Raw genomic sequence first — 7109 nt, forward strand, 5'->3', positions numbered from 1 at the left:
CTAATAAAGGGTATCTTGTTAGTTTTTGACAAACGATGTCCGTTAAGTGCCACGTCACCAATGCCACATCATCAGTTTTGCTGACGTGGAAATTATATATATATATATAAACTGATATATCACTTAGTCAAATTCAACTTCCACGTCAACAAATATGATGACGTGGCATCGGTGACCTGACACTTAACGAGCGTCGTCTGTCAAAAACTAACGAGATACCATTTATTAGGAAATTTTAGAAAATACAGTTCTTTAAATAGACGAAAACAAAATAGGTTACCTTTAATAGGAAATTTGTGTAAATTAGTTACCTTTTTATGGATTTTCCCTTTTAAAATCTTAATAAAATAGGGAGTGGAGTTGGGTTTGTTTTATAAGGTATCCCGGGGTGTTGAATAAAAAACAATTATTTGATGACTTTTTTTTAATGATGAAAAAAATTGACAACACCCTTGGATGATGTGTCCAACCCGAGTTTGAATCCAAGTTATACCGTAAAAGTGTTTGTTCTTATATTGGATGGGCAATAGCATTACAAAATCACCTCTCCAAATGTAATTGTAAAGATCTGAATCCTTTCTCCCAGGACGAAATCCCTTAGGTAAAACACCCCGAGGCTAAGAGGAGTGAGACAATTAGCCCAACCGCCAGCTAATCGTCGGGAACACCACCCCGCCGAGCAGTTTGCATTTTAGGCGGAATAAATGGGTCGGCATCTTGGTGCTTCACTATTGCCCATTTCAAAAAATGGACCGTTAAAAAAGACTCCTAATTTAATTTTTTTTTCTTTTTAACTTTATTCCTTATTTAAACAACTTTTTACATTTCAAATCACATTTTCTTCTTCTATTTCTACTCTCTTCTTCCACTACTTCTATACTTTTTATACATAATTTATCCCAACAACAATCCGAGAAAACCTTTCAACACGCCGGGATACCGTCCACGCCCAAACACTACAAATCAACCGGATTTTAACGATTCAGACTTACTAAACAATCCACATGTATTCCAATTGCTTCAACAAATCAACATTAACCAACAAATGGGGACACAACAAATGGGTTTCGCTAATTGGAACGCGCCACAAGAAACATACGACTTTGGTTCCACAAAACACATAGGGGCAACACTTTGATCGCCAATGTCTTATTGATACGCCACCACAAAGTCGTCCACTGGTGTTGAAGTCGTCTAAGAAACACAACCCAAAGTCGGCAGTTCAGCAAAAAGAAAAGGAAATCGGCAACACAAAACGAAACACGCCGATAAACCACATAAAACTTTCTATTGCATGGACATCGGAGGATGAAAAGAGTTTAGCCAAAGTTTGGCTCGAAGTTACCGAAGACCAGACAGAAGGTATATGTTTATTTTTATTATAAAAAAATTTGGGTTTTTTGGTATTTTTTCTGGTTTCTTTTAATTTCCGAAAAAAATTTCTTTTTTTTTCATTTTTTATTCTTTCTTTTTCTGGTTTTTAAAGGTTTCTAGTTTTCTTTTTTAAAATTTCGGCTTTTCTTATTTTTTTTAAAAAAATGAGTTCTTTTTTTCATTTTTGTTTTTCTCTTTTCTGCCTTTTTTTTTAATGTTTTTTTAGTACATAAATGTGTTTCGGTTATATATAAATGTTTTGTACCCTAATAATGTTTTGTTTTGTTTTTTTGTAGCAATTTTTAAAAAGGAATAGACGTATTGGGTAAGAATTTGTGAGAAGTTGCTCGCACTCGAAGCCAAGGAGGTTGGTTATGGTGATGACCACAGGTTGGAACCAAAATGGAGGAGAATGCGTCCAAACATTCAAAACTTTAACCAAATTTATACTCGTTGTACCTTTGCAAACAACCATCATAGCGGTGAGAGTGATGCCGACGTGGTGAAAAGTGCCATTGCCGAGTACTATGGAATTTATGGAAAAACTTTTGATGTCAACAAAACTCGTGGTCAACCAAGTGCGAAAAGATTGAAAACCTCATCCATTAACGATCCAATTAGCCAAGGTAGTTTTTCTTAATATATTTTTGACAATGCGTTTTAAATTTTATATATCGATTTCTTTATATATATGTTTCAAGGTTAAGATGCTCGCGTCAATATCGACCTTAACTTTTTTGATGACGATGATGAGTCAGTGTTCCAAGAGTGTGTTGGTGGTAGAGATGCGGCTAGGAAAGCTTCGGGAGGGAAACCAAAAGGAAAGGCTAGGTACCAACAAAACATTTGGCCATTTGTCGGTGAAGTTGGACGATTTGATGGACATTAGCAAAGAACACTTTGGTATGGGAAAGGAGAAAATCAGTTGGCTAAAATGAAGCTAAAGGCGAAGGTAAGTACGATCAAGCTCGCCGAGTTGAGAGGGTTGACCACTAACTATAGTCACCTTGATGAACCCGAACGATCCATCATGTTAATTGACGTAACAAAAATCAAGGAAAATATGGATATCATTAATTTTATTTATGTTATTGTGTTATCTTTTTTTAAGTTTGTAGTCTTGTTTTATAAATGATGGAACACTTTATTAATCTACTAATGCTTTTTAGTTTAATAGAAATGCAGTTTTAGTTTTATTTGATTTTAAAGGGAAAAAAAAACCAATGTTTAGAAGAGATGTAACAATCCCACTAAATTTGCATTGGTTATCCATGGCAGGTAGCCTGCCTCAATCAACTTATGACATGAATAAAAAAAATAAACCTCAAAGCTAAAATTCAAAATACACCATTCAGATAACATTGCTTCTAAATTTATATAGCCAACTCTATATACAAATAAATTAATAAGATATATTCAACCTTGTCTCAAGGAGCCTCTAATCTAATAAAATGTAAAAATACACCATCATGATAAAATTGCTTCTAAATTTATGTACCCAAGTCTATATACAACTAAATTAATAAGGTATATTCAACCTTGTCTCAGGGAGCCTCTAATCTAATAAAGTATTAAAAATTTTAAGAATCAAAATCCAGGATCTCAAACCGAAAGACAAATCCCTAAAATCAATAAAAAAGATTAAGAGCAAGTGAAAAGAATCTTAAAGGACAATAAATGGTACGGATCAAGTAACCTGAGATCCAAAGTGCCAATATATAATTTAATAATTCAAAATAACAGAAATTCTAATATATGCTCAAGTTGTATCATTAACCAACATATTATTATGGAAATGATAATTGATACATCAAGAATAAATAACAACTTTATTCAAGGGTTATTACATAATAATAAACTAGTAGGGATCGGTTATCTCGTTCGCCGATCAGTGACGGACGGTAAAACTGCCGCCGCCTAAACACCAAGAAGAGAGGTAAGGTTTTTCGGTGAAGAACACTGAATGAAAAGAAACAATGGAGTGGAGAAAGAAGAAGGGGATTGGCTGGAATGTTTGCTAGGGTCTCTGAACAACCAAATTTTTGACTTTTTTTTTAATTTAATTTTCTTTTTCTTTACCTTTTCACTATGAAACCCACTACATTTTTGTAAAAAAACTCATACAAAACCACTACCATTTCTTTTCTTCTTCTACTACACTAAATTTATACAAATCACGGATCCAAAAAGGGTAAAAAAAAACAGCACCCCAAAAATAATCGGGGTCATTTGTTAACTATCCGGAACAATATTTCCAACCCTTCCCAAATCAACAATTTTCTCAATCATCATCTCCTTATATTTCACAACTTGTTTGTCTACAATACGTGTATAGTTTCGTTTTTTTAGAATTGTTGGATTTTTTTTAAGTATTTTGTTTTTATGTTAAGTATTTAGTAAATGTTTTTTAAGTATTGTAATGTTTAAGTTTCTAGTGACATGTTTATGTTTTAGTTTATAGTTTTGAAGTCATATAATATTAAAAATAAATGAAATAAAAATAATGAAGTAGAGATGTTGGGAAGTTTAGTAAAGTTTAGTAAAAATATCGTCAATGATTTGGTGAAGTATAATGAAGTTTAAAAAAATAATGAAATAAAAGGTTTTTATTAAAAAATAATTAAGTGAAAATTTGATTGAAATGGAGTTTAGTTGGTAAAACAACTCCATTTCCCCTTAGAGCACAGGGTATGGAGGCTTGATGCCGATCACGAATCCTTGCTGGAAATTCGGTGTCGGCCCCTCCATCATACCACCCCTTATCGGCATCGACCCATGGTTCGGGGTCCAACGTTTGAAAGCCAAGCATCAACGTCAGATTTGTTTTCCTTTTCTTTTTGTCTTTTTATATTACTTTAGTTAGATATATATGTAGGGAGTATTATTTAATGGCTTTGCTTTCTCTCCCAAATTACTATAAGGACACGTTAGGTAGGGAGAAACTCAGATAAATGAAATGGAGGAAATAAAGTAGAGAAATGAAATAGAGAGAAATGAAATTGATTGAGAAATTGATTGAATTTTTTTTGTTTGGTAATGACAGAGAAATTGATTAGAGAAACGTGCATAAATCATTTCCCATGTTTGGTAAACAATACCAGAGAAATGAAAATATTATTTTATTCCAATAATCTCATTGTTTTATCTTTATAAAATTTAAACCTTAAAAAACTATGTAATTTTTTATTTTTTTTAATTATAAACCATAATGATATCAAATAAATTTTCTTTTCCAAATTAACAAATACGGCCATATGATGTTCGGTTTGCTCCGACTAGCCGTTGAGACTATTTTTGCAAGGATAATACCCTAGGCCGAAGGTCCTTAGGAAACGGTCTTTCTACATGGATTTCAACACTATTTAACATATCCATCTCAATTTGAGCTTTTCTTGCTTCACTTTCTTGTTCTATTTCTTGATTATTAGCCATCTTACTTACTTAAATCGGTGTTCATCTCGCTCTCAATAATTGTTATGGTGCTATTGATCTTATCACATGATTCCTTATAAACTTGAATCAAGTCATATCTCCTTGAGGTGAGTCAACACCTATATCTCATGAACTTCAAGATCAAAAAGATTTTATATACATTAATAAATGAATAGATCTAACTATAATAGCATCAATATGGGTTAAGAACTTAGATAGACATGGTTTCTTTTATTTATAGTTTTGAAACCCATTGCAAACCAAAATTCTAAATACGTGTTTGAAACCTAAATTAATATGTATATATATATATGTATGTATATATATAAGGTAGGGTAACGTGATAACAACAACTATGGAAAAAACCGTGAGAACCACTAGTTTCTCTTTCTTTTGCCTTTTTCCTTCACTATATATATATATATATATTATACGCTAATCGGATAGTGCTTCTTAAAAAAACCAAAAGAAATCTCCAAAGTGATAATATACTAGGGGATAATACTTACTTGATGGCAGATTGAAACAAAAGGATAAATGGGAGCACAACTTTCCCAAAATCATCAGTGAGAAGAAAAGAGAGAAAAAGGCAGAGTTTTCTGTTTTTTGATGAGGAATGTGACTTGCACGTGTAGTGCATATTTATTCCCTCACCTTTTTAATTTTTAACCCATTTCTCAATATTGCACACGGAGAAACTTTAGTACAGATTTTCATTTCTCTACAAAACGGGTGGAAATGAAATTACGTAGAGATCATTTCCCGAGAAATCTCATTTCTCCGTGTTTTTATTTTTATTTCTCTACCAAACAACGGAATTGACTCTATTTCATTTCATTGGGCTTATTTCTCTTAACCAAACATCCTCTAAGTTGTTACCATCGTGTATAATATATAAAGGTATATATATATACATGTACACGGTAGTATAATTATTTATTGTAGATGGAAGAGTGGAAGAGACAGTAAAATAAATATGTAAAGTAAAAAAAGCCAGCCAACATTTATTCTTTTTAATACTCCGTATAAGTTTTCAATTTATTCCCTTGAATATAATCACACTTAGCAAAATAATTATATTTGTTATATTAATACTATATTCTGTTTGATTTAATATTTTACTTTTGTTAATATTGTTTTATAGTATTATTTATAAAAAATAGTCTCAAAGATAATTAATTTAATTTGTATAGGTAAATACAAAAAATGAAAAAGTGGTTTTCTGCGTTCTGCATCCATAACGGCTCACAACAACAACAACGGTATTCAATCCCGGTGAGTGTCGGGATTTGAGGGAGGTATGATGTAGACAATCTTATCCTTCCCCAATGGTAAAGAGGTTGTTTCCTAAGGACCTCCGACCTAGGGTATTACTGAAAAAATAGTCTCGACGGCTAACTGGAGCAAAGCCAAAAGAGAAGAGGAGATCCCGATCTCAGATCTAGAGAGAAGCCATAACGGCTCAAAACAGATTAAATGATAAAAACTGATGTGGCGCTGAGTTGGCGTTCTAGATGATTCTGGATCTTGAAACCATACCTGATGCTCTTATGCTTTGATTTCTTAGATGTCAACCTTTGATTCTTTGAATCAAGGAACTAACAACCTTCTTCGGTTCTACATTTATTTTAATCATTAAAGTATATCATTAATTTTAAAAATTAAGATACAAATAATTTTTGATTGACAGGTATTGAAGAAGTTATGTGAAACATATAGTAGGATGCCAATGGGGTATGTCCCTACCTTGTCTATGTACCAAAACTTACATATGGGGTGTCCTCTGTTAAATTCACAATCACCACACATGACTCCCTCTAAAACGGACTTATTTAGGATAAAGATTCCTTTGAATTTGAAAATAAATTGAGAGACAAGTTAAAAATCTGTGACCATTATATTATAATATAATATAATCTAAGGGTCATGATTTAAATAATCATTAAATCTTGTTCTTGATTTTTATTAAGGGTCAAGATATTCTTAACTCGACTCAAAATAAGAAAGAGTGAATCCTCATCCCTCTAAAACTCATATCTCTATTAGCTATAGTTAAATTTCATTGATGATATATAATATTATTATTATTATTTATCATTTTCATTTATAAAAGAAAAAACAAATATAAACACAATATCTTGTATTAAGGATGTAGAATGCAAAACTTGAGAAACACTGACTTGATGTTAGTGATTTTTGCACCATTTTGAAAACTCGACCGGCTGGTCCAACCGCAAATCGGATATGTCACCGGTTTTTTTAATCCGACCATGTCTGTCACACCCCGACCGTCAGTGGATACC

The 7109-nt window shown here is 32.3% G+C and overlaps 3 long non-coding RNA genes across 3 annotated transcripts; 2 read left to right on the forward strand and 1 right to left on the reverse strand.

Annotated features, from left to right (window-relative positions):
* The first annotated feature begins 422 nt into the window (after positions 1–422).
* LOC122584996 lies at positions 423–2548 on the forward strand. The gene is made up of 3 exons (XR_006321629.1): positions 423–1362; positions 1671–2000; positions 2133–2548. It is a non-coding gene; the product is annotated as an uncharacterized LOC122584996 (long non-coding RNA).
* A 553-nt stretch (positions 2549–3101) lies between these two features.
* On the reverse strand, positions 3102–5415 carry LOC122585477. The gene is made up of 2 exons (XR_006321714.1): positions 5316–5415; positions 3102–3291 (listed from the first exon to the last, which is right to left on the reverse strand). It is a non-coding gene; the product is annotated as an uncharacterized LOC122585477 (long non-coding RNA).
* On the forward strand, positions 4797–6471 carry LOC122585476. Its single transcript, XR_006321713.1, has 2 exons — positions 4797–4913; positions 6000–6471. It is a non-coding gene; the product is annotated as an uncharacterized LOC122585476 (long non-coding RNA).
* The last annotated feature ends 638 nt before the right edge of the window (positions 6472–7109 follow it).

Source organism: Erigeron canadensis, chromosome 1 (assembly GCF_010389155.1).
Source record: "Erigeron canadensis isolate Cc75 chromosome 1, C_canadensis_v1, whole genome shotgun sequence".
NCBI classification, from domain to species: Eukaryota; Viridiplantae; Streptophyta; class Magnoliopsida; order Asterales; family Asteraceae; genus Erigeron; species Erigeron canadensis.